At 43.3% G+C, this 20828-nt stretch overlaps 1 protein-coding gene across 1 annotated transcript in view; it reads left to right on the top strand.

The window, feature by feature from the left end:
- Window positions 1-3125: 3125 nt before the first annotated feature.
- Window positions 3126-20828, top strand: part of Hsd11b1 (hydroxysteroid 11-beta dehydrogenase 1) — a 41633-nt gene continuing 23930 nt past the window's right edge. The window contains exon 1 of the mRNA XM_051186683.1: window positions 3126-3206. The gene's annotated coding sequence lies outside the window, so the exon portion shown is untranslated. The remainder of the gene's footprint in view (window positions 3207-20828) is intronic.

Raw genomic sequence — 20828 nt, 5'->3', positions numbered from 1 at the left:
AGCTGTAAGGTGCTGTAATGTTAAACTCAGTAGTTTGCTCAACAGAGCTCATCCTCACTGTAAATTAGCAAGGCACTCACCTTTAAACTTTATCTCATGCATCAAACAATGGTTTCACATTCTTTGACAATGGAGGGTCTGTCCATTTGAGAGTGTTTCAGAGGACCCTTGGGCCACGTGGCATATTCTCTGGGTTCCTTGTGCCTAAATGCCATTTGTCTTCATTTCTACATCTGGGCTACTAAATCTCAGTGAGTAATCTGAACTCAACTAGTTAATTTAGGGATTCACTTCCTGATAATTATATCTAGACCTTCATGTAAGGTCCTTAGATATTTTGTTTAGGAGGTGCCCCCACTTAGTAACCAGAGATCTCTGCCCAAAAGCATTTGACACTTTGGGTGGGAAGCATGTTATCATTAGCTAATTCGGCATGCATCTTGATATACGTAGTCCACTCGACCTTTTGTTTTGCTTCAGAGGTTCACTATCTGCTTGAGACAGTAACTCAGTATGGCCTTGTGGTAGTTTAAATGATAGTCTCAGCTGTCTGAACACCTGACCCCCAGTTAGAGATGCTGTTTGGGGAGGTTTATGACGTGAAGCCTTCCTGGAGAAGTGTGTCACTGGAGGTGGGCTTTGAGAATATAAAACCTTGCCTGTTCATTTTGAGCTCTCTGCTTCCTGCTTGTGTTTGAAGATGCTCTCAGCTGCTGTTCATGCCCAGGCCTACTGTTTGTTGTCATCATGGACTCTTCACCCCTCTGGAATCCTGAGCCTAAATACACCCATCCTTCTACAGGGTATTTTATCACACAATGTAAAGACATGTTGCTATTTTAACTTGCCTGCTGTTTTCTCTGAGTGACAGACAGTAACTAACACAGGCATCAAATTAGTTAGTTATATGTGTGGCCAGATTGACCTGAACAAGGTGAATCTCCCCCCACCTTTTCAAACATGAGGTTTGAAGGTGTGTGTCCCCACACCTAGTTAGAAGTCTTCCACCTGATCAATGTTTTTGCCAATACAACTGTTCATTTTCCTGCTGTTCACTTTGCTTATTTGTTTGTTTGTTTTTGGTTTTTCCAGACAGGGTTCCTCTATTTAAAATGCTTTGTAGATCAGGCTGGCTTTGAACTCACAGAGATCCATCTGCCTCTGCCTCCTGAGTGCTGGGATTAAAGGCAAGCTTTACTACCTCCCGGCTTCTCACTTTGTTTTTTGTCTCTATTATTGTCTTGTTTTATATGTATTTTTAAATCTAATCTTGGCTGTCTTAAATCTGATATATAAAAGTAAGAGTATTTGATAGGAATGTGCAGAGATAAGGACAAATAAACCACCAAGCTGATGTTCAAGGACACACTCTACCTGACTAATGGCCAATTCTGGGGAGGGCTATTGTCATGCTGAGCTATGGGAGTGGCTGTATTCGTGTGCAGAAGGTCATTCTCACCTGTATTCCACAGTTCCTGGATGGACTGGCCTCTTTTGTGTGTGGAAGGTGTGTTCATGTGTGTTCCAGGAGCACTGGAAGGATGGCACTTCACCCACGTGTGGAAGGGTGTGTTCATCTGTATTTCAAGGTATTAACTCAGGGTCCTTTTCTACATTTTTCTCAGAAATGGAAGCTCAGACACCACTTGCAGGCACATGGCCCCTGAAATGAAAGTAGGACAAAGTGTCCATCCTCTCAGAACTGGATATTGCCAGAAGCATCACTGAAAAAGCCAATGCTCTGTAGTGGGATATTCACTTTGTCTCCTTCCACAGGTCACTTCCGCCCATGGCTCCACCCCCCAATGGGCGTGGTCAGTGCCACAGAAGGAGACAAAGTGAATATCCCACTACAATGCTCATGTTGGCTAAGGAGAAAGTGAGCTGTCCCAAAGCCACTTGGGACCCTTCTTCACAGGAGACATCATCCCCTGCTGATCCATCCTCCCTCTCAGTTAGGTCAGGACCCCACACTGCAGCATCCAGTATGGGCGACCATGCTGATTAACTCCCATGCTCAGTGTGTGGCTGTGTTAAATCACCCTCAAGAAAAGAGCTGATCATGACATGGCTCAGGGTTGGGACCAAGTAGATGCCCTTCAAATATCTGTTGAATATGTGAATAAATAAATAGTTAGGAAGTAAACATTGTGTGTGTGTGTGTGTGTGTGTGTGTGTGTGTGTGTGTGTGTCTGTCTGTCTGTCTGTCTATCTGTCTGTCTGTGTCTACGGGTATGTTTGTGTGTGTGTGTGTCTGCATGTTTGTGTATATCTCTGTGTGTCTGCATGTGTGTGCATGTGTGTGTGTATCTGCATGTGTGTCTATGTCTGTCTGTGTATCCATACGCATGTGTGTATGTCTGTCTTATCTATATATATGTCTCTGTATGTGTGCATGTATGTGTGTGTATGTATGTCCCTGTATGTGTGCATGTATGTGTGTGCACATGTATGTGTGTATCTGCATGTGTGCATGTGTCTGTGTGTGTGACGAGTATTTATATCTGCTAATGAAGCCCTGCTCTTCTGATTCTCCTTCGTCATCCACTCTTCCCCCTAACTGCTGTGGTTGTTGTAAAGGTCTGAAACTCACCTACAGTTTGGGAGGCACACAGGCTTTACAGAAAGCATTGGGTAGGTCACTAGAGTCTCTCCTGGTGAGGAAGAAAACTGCCCAAACACAGTTCTTGTTTCAGTAACTTCCTCTGAGGCAAAGCCAGGGCTACAAAGTGAGCACCTGCTTGGCTGGAACGTGGCTCTACTACGTTTGCTTCCACAGAGTTTAGAGCTAACAATAGTAACGGGAAAGTTTCCAGGGCAACCCGGACCACTTCCAACATCTCCATGCCAGGCTGCTTGGGGTCCCCTTGTCCTTTGGGGAACCTGATGCTCCTTATGCCTGGATTGGCTCCTCTTGCAGGTGCCTCCCTGTTACAGGCTGGGTCCTCGGGAAGGGTCCGCTTTCCTAGGGCTTGGTTTCACGAACATTGTGTCATGTGGCAGACCAGCTGGCTTCAGTCTTGAACCAGGTCTTCTGACTCCTCCCAGAAACCAACCAACTTGTGAGCAGGAAATCCTGCCCCTCCCCAAAGAGTGGGAAACCACAGAGGAAGAGAGAAGACACAGAAGAGGAGAGAGGAGGAGAGAGAGGAGCACAGGAAATAGCCAGCCAAAAAAAAGAAGCCACATTTATCTGAAGCCTCAAGGTAAGACTTTATAAAACTGTATGTTGTATGTGATACTATCACCATTCAGGGCTTCATACATAGTAGGGCCTCACACATGCACACATGCATGCATGCATACATGCACACACACACTGCTCCAAAAAACAGTGGGTCTATTGAAACAAGATAGCAGGTCTGAAGAGAAACCAGCTTCAATGTCAAATTCAATCACTGGTCCAAAAAAAAAGCTGTAAAAATACTGGGGGAGTTCTTGGGGTGGGAGGGCTGAGATAAAATGCAGATGAAACAAAACATCTGATGCTGGCACCAAAAGCGGCCCAATCATTTGGGGACAGACCGTTAGTTGGAGTAAAAAGCCGCTAAGGCAGTGAGAACTCAGCATCCGCATGCTCTTTTGGAGTCACACAAAGCCAGCAGGGCAAGGACTTTTGAGCTGATGACAGACACAAGCACTATGCTGCATCTCCTCTGGAGACTTGTCGAAAAGCCTGTGGTTGTCCCACTGAAACCAATCCACTGGGCCTCTGTGCCATTGGTCTGAGATCTAAGGAGGAAGAAGTGAGGTTTCATGGCCATGGGAGGCCCAAACCTCCCAAAGCTTCTCCTGGAATCGAAGTCCAGCCTCTGCTCAGGACACTAACCCGAGGCTTCACACAGCCTGTTCTGAGAGTATCCCAAAGTACTTCTTTCACTTCAGAGAGTTAGAGAACCCCTAACAGGAAAAAGAAATACCATTCTCACTTCACAGTGGCTAGATTCCCTGGTCATCATTTGACAGCCAGTCCAGAGGGCTTAGGTTACTCCTCCAATCACTTTGTGTGTAGGATGGGGCAGGGGAGAGTCAGGAGGGGTTCCAAATACCTAAGTGCTTCAGAAAACATCTAGACAAGCCAGCACTTGGCTTCTTAAAAGGGATGTTTTTCCAACTTTTCCAGAAGTGTAACAGAATCTGATACATTTTATAACTGATGTGTGTGTTGTGTGTGTGCATTGGATTATGTTTTATGTAGTGTATGTAGTATATGATATATGTGTTATATGTTACGGTGGGGGGGTCTACGTGTTGTATGTTGGTGTGTGTGCATAGTGTGGTGTGTGTGTGTGTGTGTGTGTGTGTGTTATATGTACGCCTTCAGTGACATATTTCTCTATGGAGTTTGTGAGTCTGAAACTGTAAATATGGTGGGAGAGGTAAGGAGAGATGGAGAAATCTCCCTTCTGCTTGCTTATCAATGGTTTAAAGGAATTACCTTTCTCTCTTTAGTATTATTTAAAAAGAAAATAAAAATAAAATCTTGCCCCTTTCTTGATACTCATCTTTGTAAAGCCAAAGCTGCCTGCATCTAATTTCTATTTGGGAACAAACCTTAAAGGCAATCTAATTTAACTCCTCCTATTTGCCAAGTGAGGCAACGGGAGCCAAGACAGGCCAGGGCCTTACTGAAGGCCATATCTGAGACCATGGCAGAAGGGCAACTGGACCTAAGTTATTTGAGTGACTGTCAAAGCATCACCCAAAATTCACATGTCTCCAGAGCTTGCGAACATGGCAGTTCACTGATGGGGTAAGAGACCCAGTTATAATATGTAAATAATCTTGGCTGGCAGGAACAGGAGAACAAGATTTCGCTAGTGTAAGCTTTTCCAGGGCCTATTTCATAACTGTTGAGACACTAGAGGCTAGAAGTGGACAAGAAGTGGTCACTTGGGAACTAGAAAAGTCCCATTCTTGCCATTGAACTAGCATTTAATATGCCTTGTCTCTCTACAATGTTCAAATTGCCCTCATTTTATAATATTTTGAGTTGACTCGGCTTTTCAGAGGAAATAAGATGCTGTTAGTTCTGTTGATGTGGCTTGCTTCACACGCTGCCCTAACACGAATGGTAGTAACCAAGTGGCCTCCCCACCTCCTCCTTGTTCTGGCTGCTTCAATCTACTCTTAAGTCTCCTCCAGACTTCTGCTCTACACCCACAGGTCTGCCTGCTTGGAATGCCTTTCCCCTAGCTTCACATCTGGAAATCATAGCCTTCACGCCTTAGTTCTGGGGATACCTCCTCCTAGAAGTACCTTCTGCTGGTATGAGCCACTGTGCCCTCTGTGAGGACCCCTGTTACAGGCTGTCATCTCACCCTTTGAGCTTGGAGCCACTCACACACTCCCATGACACAACTGGACTATAATGTACTTTGGAGTGGGACCATACACCCAGTCTTTATATTCCTGCCACCAAGCAGTTTCAAAAAGATCTTAGGGCTCAAAAATGTTTCAGCAACAACCACAAAAATGAATGAAGCCTGGGGGAGGGTCGGGCTCAGTTGTTAGGCTGTGTGCCTGGTACACATAAAGCCCTGTGTTTGATCCCTATCATAGCACAGAGGGGGCATAGTGATGTGTGTCTGTAATTCCAGTACTTGAGAACCAAAGGCAAGAGGGTCAGAAGTTCAAAGTCATCCTTGGCTACATAGCAAATTCCAGGTCACCCTGGACTAGAGACACAGACAGGTTCTTTTCTTCTATTGGTGCTGTTGAATCAAAATCTCCTTCCCATTCTTTTAGTTTATGGGCCCCTCGAGTGCATTGGCCCTCACTCTGGGCCTGAAGGAACATCAGAAAAGAATGGATATTTCTACCTCCTTACAAAATGCTCTGGTTGCAGGAAATGAAATGTCTATAAGGACAAAGAGAGGGAAAGTGAGGACAGAGATAATAACAGTTGAGAAATGTCAATACCCTTTCCAATGATGGCCTGAGCCTGGGAAGCCCAGATGCTCATGAAGCTTCAGGAGAGATATGGAGTGATGCTGCCTTCACCCCTGGGGGACTCCACAGGAGGAACAGACTCTAAAACACCAACCAGAGCTAGAAACAGTGGGATAAACTCTACATGAAAGATGAGGTTGCCAGCCCCTTCTCCTGGCTCTGTTCCTAGAACAGGAACAGCCTTTTTACCAGCACTTTCCTGCTGCATCAACCCTAAATAACACACAAGATGCTGTATTACTTGTAATGCTGTTGGCCAATGTCTAGAGCTTCTTATTGGCTAGCTCTGTCTTAATTATTAACCCATAATTACTAATATATGTATTTCTAGGTGGTCTAATCTTACCAAGGATGCCAGACTCACGAGTCCTCTCCTCCCAAGATCACATTACGACCCTCCTCTCTCCTACCTCTCCCAGAATCCTCCTTGTTTCCTAGTCCCATTATCTTGCTTCCCTATTGGCCAACAGTGTTTTATTCATCAACCAATAAGAGAAACATGTATACAGAAGACTTTCCCCACCACAGCCTGGCATGTGTGCCTTTACCATTTCACAGTAGGCAACGGATGAAGGTCAGCCATGCAGGAAAAACCCAGTGAAAGAGAAAAAGACAAGAGACTTTGGCATAGGGGTTCTCCCTGTGGAACTGCCAGGCACCCTTACTATCCCACAACAATGTAACAATGAATGGGCAAACCTGGTCAGCAATCACTCAAGAGTGACAATGACAATAGCCAAGGTAGGATGAAAGCTTCAGACATGGCAGACCCTTATAGAGATCACCCCCAGTAGCATCAGTATTCTCTGACATTAGACAGAACATCCACAGATAAGGACCAAAAGGACTTATTTTATCATCACAAACACACACACACACACACACACACACACACACACACACAGGGCATCTTGAAGCAAAAACAAAAACAAAAAACAAACAAACAAAACACAACTATAAATATTTAAATTACAATGATGGAACTGGGGAGATGGGACAGTAGAAAGTTTGCTGTGTGAGCACAAGAACCTGAGGTCAATTCCCAGCTTGACATTAAGAGCAAGTCTCTGTGGCATGTGCCCACATCTCAGGGCTGAAATGCCTGAAAGAGGCAGGTCCCCAGAGCCCAGGGTGGCCAGCCTGGTTGAATCAGAGAGCTCTTAGTTAGAGGAAGGAACCTGTCTCAAACACTAAGATGGAGAGTGATAAGGGAAGCTACTTGGAGTCAATCTCTAAACTACACACACACATGCCTATACACCCACCCACAAGTATATACATCCACCCCATATACATGGATATATATGTGTGTGTGTGTGTATACACACATATATATATGCCCAACCACATACATGTACACCCACCCACAAGTATACACATCTACCCATACATATGTATATGTACATATGTGTGTATATATGTGCCCAACCACATACATATACACCCACCCACATGTACACACACCTACCTACATTATGTACACACTCCCACAATCGCACACATGGTTATGATGAAGCACCAGAAGTTATGAAATTCCCCCAGAGAGAGAGGGAATGGAGGGAGGAAGATGAATATAAAAACTAACCTAGAATCTCGGACACCTAATAAGAACTAGAGAAAAAGGAAATGAGAGAGAGAGACAGAGACAGAAACAGAGACAGAGAGAGCGCAGAGAAAGTTGAAGAGGACCCACCAACCAAGAAATACTTTCTCCAAAGTTTCCTGTGGCAAAGCACTTGTAATTGCACTTGAGCAGCCGGGAGAGTACCCAACACACTCTGCAAAACAGAAACCAAACCTGCACCAAACATAACTCTGGAAATGTTAGATCTCCAGGAACGAATAGGACTGAGAAGTTCTAGAGAAACAGCCCACGACAGAACAGCTAGGATCAACACCAGATCTAATACTTCTCAGTATTGGCACTGCAAGCTAGAAACTGAAGCAGCCAGAAGTGTCCTCCATACAGGGAGAAGATCATCTCCACCCTAGAGTTTCTTGATCAGCTAAACACAGTGAAGAGGAGTTGGGACAAGGGTGGGGATGACAAGAACTACTACACCCGCTGAGGGTAGAAGGTTCACACCCACCCCACAGCAACGTTAAAATGTAAACTACTACTCCCCAAGTCAGAATCCTTTTTACATTAAAAAAAATTGTTTGGCATCCTCAGGAGGTACAGCAAGAAAGAGAAAAACAGGGATCCCCAGGTATCTGCAAAGGGAGGACCCCCACATCGCCAAGCAGTAAAGCTCTATCCAGGAGGGAAGAGAAAGAAAAATAGACTTACTGTGTGCCACCTGTTTGCTTATCCGAGGGTCTAGAGAACATGAGCAACCAAGAAGGTAGAGAAACTAAGATGGAGAAGGCAATGGGCGCAAGCAAAGAAATGCAACCACAGCCTTGGCAGAGCCTGATGATATGAATACTGATTGACAATCCTATGGAGACTGTGAAGCTATAGTATTGGGGGGAGGGAGAGACAGATATTCCTTATGGGAGACCAGAAAATAACTTCTAAATTTACAAAATCAAGAAATACTTTAAAAAATATTGTTTAACAAATGTATAGTTGAACCCTTCTGGGGATAGGGTTTGTGATAAATTTTAAAAGTTTTTACCTGGAGCCTTCAAGAGCCTTCAGAAACCATGAGACCTTTTAAACATTCCAATTCATTATATTGACAGGCATACAAATCCAGTGTATGTATACAAGTGTGTGTGTGCCTATGTGTGTGTTGATGGGGGTATGGATCATTCTGTGCAGGCTGCTGTAGAGCCCAGAAGTCAGCCTCAGGTGTGGCTCCTCAGGAGCTATCCACCTTATTGTTTGAGACAAGGTCTCTCACTGGCACCTGGGGCTTGATGGTCAGGCTAGGCTCATGGCCAGCAAGCTCCAAGGACCTGCCTGTGTCCACCTCCCTAGAGCTAGGACTGAAGGCACACATCACCACACCCACACACAAGAGGCTCTGTACCAGCTGGACCATCTTGCCAGCATCAAGAATTAAATCTAAAAGCAGCTCAGTTGTGTTCTATCAGCCACATGCTGGTGCCTGAGTTGAGGTGCATATAGCTAACAATAGAACTAAGGAACTGCCTGATTAGTTAACACCGAGTTCAGTTTGTTGAGCAGGTTCTTTGAACCGCTTTAGACAGTATTACAGGAAACTGGAACTAGAACCTAGTTAAAGGGATTAGATCTCATGCAGGACTGTTGCCACTAGAGAAGAAAGAACTCTGCACAGAACTGGGCACAGTCCCAAATCCAGACCAGACAAGTGAGGGTTTGCAGCCAGACTGCAGGATGGCAATTGGTAGATGGAAAATTACTAAGAGGAAACACCAGAGTGAGGAAAGAGAAATGGCTCCAGTGAAACTGACCTCCCAGAGATCTTGCTGAAGAGGAGAAGACTGATCAGATATCGAGGTTGAATAGATATTGAGGGAGGGGAGGATTCTTGCCAAGTGAATTAGCAGAATCTTGCTAAAGCTGGATTTTGCAAAGAAGCATGCACAAATGGGCTTGCAAAAGGCCCAGAAGCCTGGTGGGCCAAACAGGAGCCTCTTTGTCAGGAACCTTAGAAAACTGCACATTCCTGGTTCCAACCCTTGACTGATATAATTCAGCAGGCCTGCTGGGGTCTGAGAATTTATCCTCCACTTTTCAAAGGACCAGGTGTGGTGTGATGTGGGGGTGTGTGGTTTGGAGAGAGAGAGTGTGTGTGTGTGTGTGTGTGTGTGTGTGTGTGTGTGTGTGTGTATAAGGAGGAGTTAAAGATACTAGTTCCCTGCATGTGGCTCTTTCTGACCATGTGTCAGTGTTAATGAGTCTTTCTCCACCCCTCTCTTTCATCCTTTTTTGTCCTGAATTAACCCATAGGTCCCTCTGGATTATAGAAACATTGCCAGAAATTAAGCTCCAGTATCTGTCTCTGGCTTTAAATTGCTGCAGTCTTTTTCTTCTTCCAACCCTTGGGCGCCCTCTCCTGCCAGAAGTCTGTTAAAACCTTCAGGCTCCAAAAAAATCAACCTATAAGAAACAATCATTTTCTATATAACAATAATGAACTTGCAAAAAAAAAAAACTTAGGAAAAAACAAAATATTGTTCACAATAATTCCAAAACATTAAACACCTAAGAACAAACCCACACAACAAGATATGGACTTCAAAATACTGAAGAAATAATTAAAAGAGACCTCTAAAATGAACCGCCAGAATTAACATTGTGAAATAGCTCTTACAAAAAGGAATTTACAAAATCAATGCAATCCCCATCAAAATCCTGATGGACATTCTTCACAGAATTAGAAATAATCCTAAAACTCATACAAAGCCACAAAATACTCCAAAAGAGCTAGGCAGAAAGAGCAAAGCTGGTGGCACTATAATACCTAATCTCAAATGATATCACAGAGAGACAATGACAAAACCAATACAAAAGAAGAGATCGATTGGTGAGCTAGAATACAGGCGAATACATAAACCCACACAACTACTACCATCTGATTTTTAACAAAGGTACCAAAAGCACACACTGGGGAAAGACGGCTCTTCAACAAACAGTGCTGACAAAACTGGATAGTGCATATACAGAAGAAAAAAATTAGATTTCTTCCTCATCATGTACAAAACTTAATTATGAATTAAAGATCTGGTACTCCAAGGATGCTCAAGAAAAAATATATATAAACAAAATACTTCATGATATAGGCACAGACCAGAACTTTCTAAAACTAACTCTAGTAGCTCTAGAAATAATTCTAAGATTGACATGTGAGGTTGCATGAAAGTCCAAAGCTTCTGTATAGCAAAGGAAATAATCAGAAGAATGAAGAGAGAGCCTACCTACATAATGGGAGACAATCTGCCAACTGCACCCAGGACAGGGCATTAACAGCTAGGGTGTATAAAGAACTACAAAAAATAAACACAAACACACCACACACACACACACACACACACACACAAAACAAGTCATCTAGTCAATAAATGGGCTGGTGAACTGAATAGACCATTCTCAGAAGAAGAAATACAAATGACCAATCAATACTTTCAAAGGCCCTCAACATTTTCTGTGAGGCAAATACAAATTAAAACAGCTTTGAGAGTTCATCTCATGCCAATCAAAATGGCTATCATAAGGAAAACAAATCCCACAAATGCTGGTGCTACTTTGGTGTTGGGGGAAGGAGGGTAGAAATTTAAATTAGTGAGCCACTGTGGAAATTAGTATGGGGGTTCCTCAGAAAGTAACAGAGCTCTATCCCACTCCTGGGCAGTTATCCAAGAACTGTAAGTCAGCACGCCATGCAGACATGTCCATTGCCATGCTATTCACAATAACCTGGGCCAGCCTAGATGTCTGTCAATGATGGAATTTTACTCATCCATAAAGAAAATGAATTTATGACATCTACATGGAAATGGATGTAACTAGAGAGTATTACCTTACATAAAATAAACCATCAGTGAGTGAGAAAACAGGTTTTGAAAGCTTCATATGTGGGAGCTAATGGGCCCCCAGACTGATAGCTGGGAAGCCAGCATGGGACTAACTCAGACCCCCCCTGAATATGGGTCTCAGCCAGAAGGACTGAGCAGTCTAAGGGACCTCAGACAGTGGAACCAGAATGTATTCCTGGTGCACAAAAGGACTTTGCAAACACATCCCCCATGGAGGGATAACTGCCTTAACCTAGAGACAGGAGAGAAGCCCTAGTCCCTACTTCACATGACCTGTCAGATCTACATGACCCCAACTGGATGGCATTGCCCTACATGTGGAATTTGGGTGGGAGAATAGGAGGGGAAGGGTGGTCAGGGTGCATGTGAGGGGGCAGAGAGGGTAAGAAGGAGGGAGGGAGCAAGGGAGGGAGGGAGAAGGAACTGGGATCAACATGTAAAATAAAAAATATTAGGGGAAACAAAAAAAAAAACCTCATATGTGAATTGAGAGTTAAAGAGAGGGGGGAGGTGTGTGAGAGAGTGTGAGTGTGTTTGAATGTGTGTATGTGTGTGAATGTGTATTGTGTGAATGTGTGAGTGTGGTGTGTGTGTGTGTGTGTGATAAAGGTAGAAACAGGACTACAAGAGGAGACAAGGAGGTCTAAAGGGAAGGAAGGTTGAGAGAAGATAATGGCATGTGTCATGAAAACAGAAGTGGGCACATTTGGGGGAATGAAAGGAGCAACAAGAGAGGAAGGGGCAGAGGAGAGAAGTGGGATAAGAATAAACTGTGATGACATATATAAAATGATGTATATAAATCGACCTGATTAAATCCATTTCTTTGCATACTACCCCTTCAAAAAAAACAAAACAAAACAAAAAACCTTAAATCCTCCAGCATCCTTAATCCAGAAATCATTCCCACTTTCCTCACTATTGGGTTATTCCTCAGGGCTTCTGCCAAGCCCTCAAACTTATGGACCTTCCTGTCAGGCATAAAATGGAAAATTAAACATGGGAAAGACTCTCCAGATAGAACACATTAAGATTCGAAAGATTCGAAAGACAAGGGGACAGGGCAGAAACAAGAATGAAAGGTCCACTTAGTGGCCAGGGCTGAGGAGGCAGCATGAAAGGAATTTCCCTCCCACCTTTTCTGCTGTAATCCTCCCCCAGGATTTACTGCTATCTGGGGAAGCTGCAGTCATCTATTTTTTCAAAACTAAAAGAATGCAAACGAGTTAAGCCAAGAAGCTCACTAGACTAGGGAGCAGAAACAGAGGGTTCAACATCCGCAGTCACTGGAAGCAGGCTTCTTTGTCATCACCATGTACTGGAATCAGACCCCATAAATCATAATCTTCCATGGTTCTGACTTCATTCTCCACAGGGTCTTTCTCTCAGTTTAGGAGATGCTCAGCATGTGGCTCAGAAATATTCACATGGAAATTTAACTGTTACTGCCTCTTGCTTCTGAAGGTCCCTTAAAGGACACACACACACACACACATCAACAACACTCAATACACACGTATACACAATACACACAAATACATGCTCATTCACACAAAACCACACATACACAACATAATAACACATGTTCACACACAAAATAACCACATGCTCCTATATAAACAATACACAAACACTCATACAATCATACACATATACACATGTACAAACACAATGTTCACACAAACTCTCACAATGCCATATTTCCTCATACGCTTCACTCCTCAACTTGATATTCCTACTTTAGTGCCTTCAGAATTCCCCTTACAGATGCACAGTGACTTCTGTGAGCTTCTGTGACCACTGTAATATTGTCTTGTTCCAACCTGCCAAAACTCTGTGACTCCTTGAGATTTGTTAATTTCTATATCTCTTCAAGTCCTCCTGCTCCTGGCTCTTCCCTTTTCTCCTTCGTTGGCTCTCCTCTTCTCCATGACTTTAAAAGTTCATGTAATAAACCCCTCAGCCTTTTCTCTTTTCCTGAAGTCTTGGGTATGCCTATAGTTTACATTTCAGCTAGTTAATACTCCCAAATTTATATCTGTAGACAGAACCTTTGGTAAACTCAAAACATCCACCAGATACCTGCAACTGAGAATGTCACACATTAGTACGCCAAGATGTTTACCAAACATATGACAAGCTTATGCAAGGTGCTAACACTGGAGATGCAGTGCTAGCAAGATGGGCTGGGAACTGTAGTGCTGGCAAAATGGCCTGGGCAAGGCAATGCTGGCAATATGGGCTGGGCATTGGCTTTTGACATTCCCAGCTGCCAATATGCAGGAAAGTTAGGAATGAAAGGATATTGGCAGGGAAGAGAAGTTGGCAAGTCCTGGGCACATCTTGTCTGGTCCCAGAAAATGCGAGGCAAGCTTCCTTGTGGGACTTTGAAGGGTGGTGTCTAAAGGACAAGACTAACGAAGTTCCGTAGAGGAAGACTGGGTCTTCTGGATTTTATCTTAAGAACCACAAGGAACCACTGGATCTTTTCATACCAAGAAACTCACTGATGGGTCACAGTGTGAACTAGGTATGACAATGGGGAATTGGTGATGCCCATGTTGCAAGCTGGAAGGTATGAAGGACTCCTTTGTATTCTTAGACTTCATAAGTTATGTTTTTATGTATTTAGGAGCATATACCAAGTATTTAGCAATCATCTTTTAAGTAAGAGAGGCAGTCTGAATTTGGAAATGATGACATATCAGAGGGCAGAACAGTTTGCATAGGCAGAAAGAGTGGTAACCTAAGTTAGAACCATCACCAAGAAGCAGGATTAGAACTTGGTTCTTGAGATACTTTGGAGGCAGAGTTGGCAGGAAGAAATGTGGAGCTATGAAGAGGAAGATATAAAAGAACTCGTGGAGATCCAGATTAGTAGCTATGTGGACGGCAGAGCCATCCGTCCAAATACACGTCGCTAGGAAACAGAGAGATACAAAGTCATAGAGAGCAGGCATCTGTGCTTAAAATATTAGACATAAGTTGGCCATGCAGCTAACATCATTCTTAGGTGCAGACCAGGAAACAAAACCAAATGGCCTATTTCCTGTTGGGCTGCTCCCGGCAGGCAGAAAGTGGATAGCTCCGACTACATGTGCTCTCTCTTGAACACAAACAAAAGCAGGAGTCACCACAGCATGAGAGAACAAGGTGCTGAGCCCTGCAACCTCAGAATACCATACAAGGTCAAAGAAGCAGAACATGGAAAGGGCCTGTCCGGTGGCCCCACTGATGCTTCTGGGGAAGGTCCAGAAAAGACAAGCCTACAAAGGCAGGAAGAGGGACTGTAGTCATCCAGGCCAGGCTGGAGACTATCCATTGATGATAGGTGATAGGAGAAGGTCTGTCACACAACAGGAATGATTTAAAGTTGGGTTGTTGCAATAGTAGTTTCTTCCTTCCTCCCTTCCTTTCTATTTTTGGTTTTATCTTTTTTTGAGACAGGGTTTCTCTGTGTATTCCTGGCTGTCCTCAACTCCTTCTGTGTAGACCAGGTTGGTGTCAAGTTCAAGTTCACAGAGACCTGTCTGCCTCTGCCTCCTGAGTGCTGGGATTAAAGACATGCGCCACCACACCTGGCAAAACAATTGTTTCTTAACTCAGCAAATCATTCAAAATTATTCAGTCATACACATAAAAAAAAATGAGGTCGTTTTCTGATAAATATTGTACTTCAACAGTAGAACTGGCGTATGTCTTTAATCCCAGCATTCGGGAGGCAGAGGCAGGCAGATCTCTGTGAGTTTGAGGCCAGCCTGGTCTACAAATAGAGTTCCAGGACAGGCTCCAAAACAACACAGAGAAACCCTGTCTCAAAAAAACAAAACAGTAGAATTGTTTAAAAAAAAAAATAGTTTTGGCCATCAGGATGGCTCAGTGAGTAAATGTATTTCCTGCCAAACTTGGCAACCTGAGTTCACTTCCCATGACCCATGGTAGAGAACTGACTCCCACAAGTTGCCTGTGACCTTTCCATGTGCACTGTGGCATACACACACACACACACACACACACACACACACACACACACACACACGTAAAATTTAAATTAAAAACAGGTCAGTTTCAGCATGTTGCATTTGAGGTATTTATGAAGCATCTTAAAGGAGATGTTATGTGAATAGGGGCTATGCTCCCCACAGCTGAGAAAGTGCATAAGAGAAAAATGACAGTAAGCAAAGCCATAAGAAAGAGGGGAACTAAAGAGAGAAGAAAGGAGAAAGAATGGAGTTAAGGCTCTCAGTTGTTAAGGAATTGGGTTAGTTGGAGAGTCCAGAAGATAAATCAGCAGAAAAACTGACCTAGGCCAAAGGAGGGGAGTGGAGAAAGGAGAGAGAGATAGGAAGGGTCATAGAGAATCAGGCAACAGAGGAAAGTATGGCAGAAGAATTCGGTGGGTCCTGAGGATCCTGCTGATGGGATTGGACATAGTTCCAGGAGGCGCCATACCCCAAGAACATGACCACAGGGGGATGGCGTGGTGGACAGAATGAAATCCCAGAGGGCAGGAAAGGGATAGATGAACCTGAAAAACAATGAGGAATTACAAAGGGGCAGGGGACTAGCAGCATCCTGGGGTTGAGATGAAGAGGCACTGAATTCAAGTCTACATAGCTGGAAAGAAGTGACCAGGACTATGTATTCTAGTGGTGGCTACTTAAGACTCGCCCTCAAAGATCTAGTCACTGTTTTCCTTTCCAGTCCTGCTTTACACCTTGGAACCGCGTGCATACTGTAATGGTCCACCATATGGCACTGTTTGCAGTTCTCCAGACGTGACATTCTCTTTCACACTTCCCTGTATTTTCTCCCACAGCTTCCTTTACATGGAGTGTTCCCAAAACAAGCCTCCCCTCTACCCCACGTTTCTGGGTGCTAGCTCAGCTTTCATATTCACCCTTCTTCCTTTGCCTACACACAGTTCAATGTGGAATGAGCACAAGTTCTTTCCAAGCTTTTACTGCTTGCCAAACCCACACGTGGATGATCTGCTTTCTTCTTGACAACCCATTGCACTGTAGACTTCCCACAGTGTACATGTATGATTGGCTTCTGCATCCTCTTCTTGTAAAATCTGGCCTTTGCATTCATAACCCTTGACTCATAGTCTTAGGGTTTCTATAGCTGTGAAGACACACCATGACCATGGCAACACTTGTAAAGGGAAGCATTTAATTGGGGCTGGTTCATAGATTTAGTCTGTTTTCACGTGGCGGGAAGCATGGCAGCACTCAGGCAGACATGGTACTGGAAGGGTAGTTGAGAGTTCTACATCTGGATCAGCAGGCAGCAGGAAGAAAGCCACTAGGTCTGGCTTAAGCTTTTGAAACCTCAAAGCCCACCCACAGTGACCACTCACTCCAACAAAGCCATCCCTACCCCAATAAGGCAATACCTCCTAATAGTGCCATTCACTATGGACTTAAGGGGGTCATTTTAATTCAAACTACAATATTTCACTCTGTAGTTCCCATAGGCTTGTAGCCATACCATACTACAAGATGCATTTAGTCCAGCTTCAAAAGTCCCCATAGTCTATCACTATCCCAACAGTGTTTAAAATCCACAGTTCAAAGTCTCTGATACTCATGGCAATATCTAACCTATAACTCTCTGTAAAATCAAAATGAGAAAAGCAAGTCACGTACTTCCAACACACAATGGCACAGGATATGCATTACCATTCCAAAAGGGAGGAAAAGGAGCATAGTGAGGAAATTCTGGACCAAAGAAAGACCAAAACACAGTTCAGAAAACTCCAAACACTGATCTCCATGTCTAATGTCAAAGCACTCTTCAGATCTCCAACTCCCTTCAGCTTTGATGACTACAACACACTTCTTCCTCATGGACTGGTTCCACTCCCTGTTAGCAGCTCTCCTTGGCAGGTATCCCACAGTTCTGGCATCTCCAACATCTTGGGATCTCCAAGGCAATCCGGCTTTACAGTCACAGCTTTACAAAGTGGCCTCTTTAGGCCCCTATGAAGGAACACCTCTGACACATGCCTGGCCTCAGCAGCTTTCCTTAGTCACAGAGAGAGATTCCATAACTTCTTCCTGTATCCTTGGCTCTAAAGACAGAACCATGTGGCTAAAGCTGCCAAGTTCTGCTGCTTGCTAGGGCTGGGACATGACTCCCTTGCTCAAATATATTTTCATTATATATCTGCATAAGATAATAGCCACACAACACAATCAATGCTATTGTTTGGAAATGGTTTCTACCAAATCTGTTAATATATAATTCTTCAATTTAGCCTCAGGCAGACTTTTAGTCAAGGTCAGAAAGCAGCCATACTCTTCACCAAAATATCACAAGAACTATCTCTAAGTTACATTAAAATTCTTCTCCTCTGAAACCTCTTGAGCTAGGCCTTCACAGTTCAAATCACACTCAGCACCACTGCCTTCCATGTTCCTACTAGGATGGCCCATTAAATAGCACTTAAAGCATCCTGCTTCTTTCCTAACCTAAATTCCCAAAGTCTACATTCTTCCAAACAAAAACAAGATCTGGCCTATCACAGAAATACCCAACTCCCTCCCTCTACCAACTTCTGTTTTAGTTAGGGCTCCTATTGCTGTGAAGAAACACCATGACCATGGCAACCCTTGTAAAGGAAAACACTATTGAGACTGGTTTACAGTTCACAGACTCAGTCTGTTATCATCATGGTGGGAAGCATGGCAGCATTCAGGCAGACATAGTGCTGCAGAGGTAACTGAGAGTTCTGCATCTGGATCAGCAGGCAGCAGGAAGAGTGAGCAACCAGACCTGGCTTGAGCTTCTGAAACCTCAAAGCCCACCCACAGTGACACACTTCCTCCAACAAATCCCCACCTACTCCAATAAGGCCAGTCTCCTGATAGTAACACTCCTTATGGATCCATGATGGTCATATTCATTAAAACCACCACATATGGTAAATGCCTCCATGGGAAATGTGTCCACTTCCTCTTTTCCTGTTGAGGCCCTGTCTGTGGCCACACTGTTGGGCTCTACTCTGGTGAAGGCAGCTGAAATGATCTCACAAGCCATGGCCCATAATGGTTTTTGTCCACACCTAAGGCATAATTTCTCCATGCTTCCAAAATTCTGTTTTAGTGACTTTTCCTGCTGCTGAGATAAAACACCCTGACAGAATCAACTTAAGGGAGGGAGGATTGGTTCAGCCCACAGCTCCAGGGTCTACTCCATCATGGTGGGCATGCACTGGTAGAAAGAGCTTGAAGCAGCTGTGTAGTCAGGAAGCAGAGAACAATGGTATCTATCTGTCTGTCTATCCATTATCACTACCATCTATCTATCATCTATACCTATCTATCCATCATCTGTATCTATCAATCTATATATTCATCATCAATAACTATCATCTATATCTATTCTACATCTATATCTATCTTCTATCTATCTATCATCTATCCATCTATCAATCTCTATCATGTATCAATTATCAGGTTGAACACCCCCTAGGAGTACCCTGACCGCACTCTTCCTCACTCTATCTCAAGGTTGTAACAGGCTTTCTTAGACAACCAGACTTATTATTTGTTATGAATGCTCAACCTTATCTTATACTTGCCCTTATAACTTAATTTAATTTGTGTCTCTTCATCTATGTTTTGACCCAGGTATTTTTACCTTCCTTTCATTCTGTGTGACCTACTCCATATCTGGATGGCTGATGGATGCCTGGCTGGCTGGCTCTCATTCTCTTTTCTCATTGGACCTAAATTCCTCCTCCTACCTATTCTCTCTGCTCACCAGCCCAACATATCCCTCTACTATCTAGCTATTAGCTGTTCAGCTTTTTATTAGAACAATCAGGTGTCCTTAGGCAGACAAGGTAAAACAGCAACACACCTTTACACAATTAAACAAATGCATTATAAACAAATGTAACACATCTTTGCCTAGTTTTAAACAAATGCAACATAAAAGAATCAACATACCTTTACATAGTTAAACATTCCACAACATAAACAAGCATAACACATCTTTACATAGTTAGAGTAATATTCCACAACATGAGGTCTTGATCTCTGGGGATCTTGGTAGGACCTCCAGAAATGTTGTGGGGTATCCACCAAAGAATATTGCTCGAACATGAGTTTAAACCAACAGAAAGTCTTGATTAGCCATTCAGGGACTACACTGGGTATTTAGGATCCCAGTGTAGCACTGAGCCTTTCTCAGGGTGAGCTTTTAAGCACAAAAGCCTTATCATAGGTTGACATAGTTCAGGTAACAAGAACAGTTAGCCAGAAGCGGAATGACAGAAGCCAAAAGGCAAGGTTAGTACATTTAAAGACTTTCCCAGAACAATGGATTAATGGACTAGGCCTTTGTTTTCATTTTGGCAGGTGGTATCTATATGCTTTCATCACAGAATCTGTTGTGCAAGGGTCTGGGGACCTGTTACAATACTGAGACGTTTAACTTTTCCAAATATTTCAAGACATGTAACATTCATTATTGCTCGTACTGTGAGTAAAAGCTAGTCTTGTTTTTGAATTTTAAACAACACTGACTAAATTTCTGCATCGATATCAATAGGGGGTACGTATGTGGGAGTTCTTTGACACTGAGGACTTGTGAGACAGCTTAGTTGGTAAAGTGCCTAAAGAAGAATCTCTAGCCTCCAAGTGCACCTGTGTCCACGCTCACATATACATGTATGCAAACAGGCAGACATATGCACACACGCACAGTTCTTTAGCACCAGATGTGGTGGTATACAACTGTAACCCCAGCTTCTAGGAAGCTGAGGCAGAAGAATCACAAATTCAAGGCCAGCCTGGGTTGCATAGCAATACCTTATCTCAAAACACCAGATAATACACATAAATGAATGAATGAATGAATGAATGAATGAATGAATGAATGAATGAAAACCTTCTTTAATAATTTTTAGGGGTGTAAAGAAGTTCTGAGATTCAAGTGTTTGGGAATTGCTAAGAGCTAATATTTCTCTATTGTTATGTACCCATTCTATTTAATGCATTTAATATGACAATCCTTTATCCTAAGTTTGGAAATCAGAGCACTAGATATTTTCCTGTTTTCACAGCACTAAAACTACTAGGTTCTTTGATGATGATAATCCGATTGTAGTTTAGCATTTAATGTGTTGGACTTTCACTGCCTTGAGCCCACTGATCAGAGTTACCCCTGCAGCAAACATGGACTTTGCTGCCCTCAGCCTGTTGTATTCAGCCTGACATGCTCGCAGCGTTTGTTTGTGTTTCCTGTAGTAAACTACAGCCCTCTCTCATCTACCTCTTTCTCCTTTTATTCTCTCCCTTTCTTTTCTCTTTTCTTTCTTGTTTTTCTGAGGGTTTTTTTTTTTGACTCATCTTCCTTTTGTATCAGCATAATGATATTTTAAAGCAACTCTTTCT

The sequence above is a fragment of the Phodopus roborovskii genome, unplaced genomic scaffold (assembly GCF_943737965.1).
Source record: "Phodopus roborovskii unplaced genomic scaffold, PHOROB, whole genome shotgun sequence".
Lineage (NCBI taxonomy): Eukaryota > Metazoa > Chordata > Mammalia > Rodentia > Cricetidae > Phodopus > Phodopus roborovskii.
The sequence above is the reverse complement of the archived record's forward strand: the minus strand, read 5'-3'. Positions and strand labels throughout refer to the sequence as shown.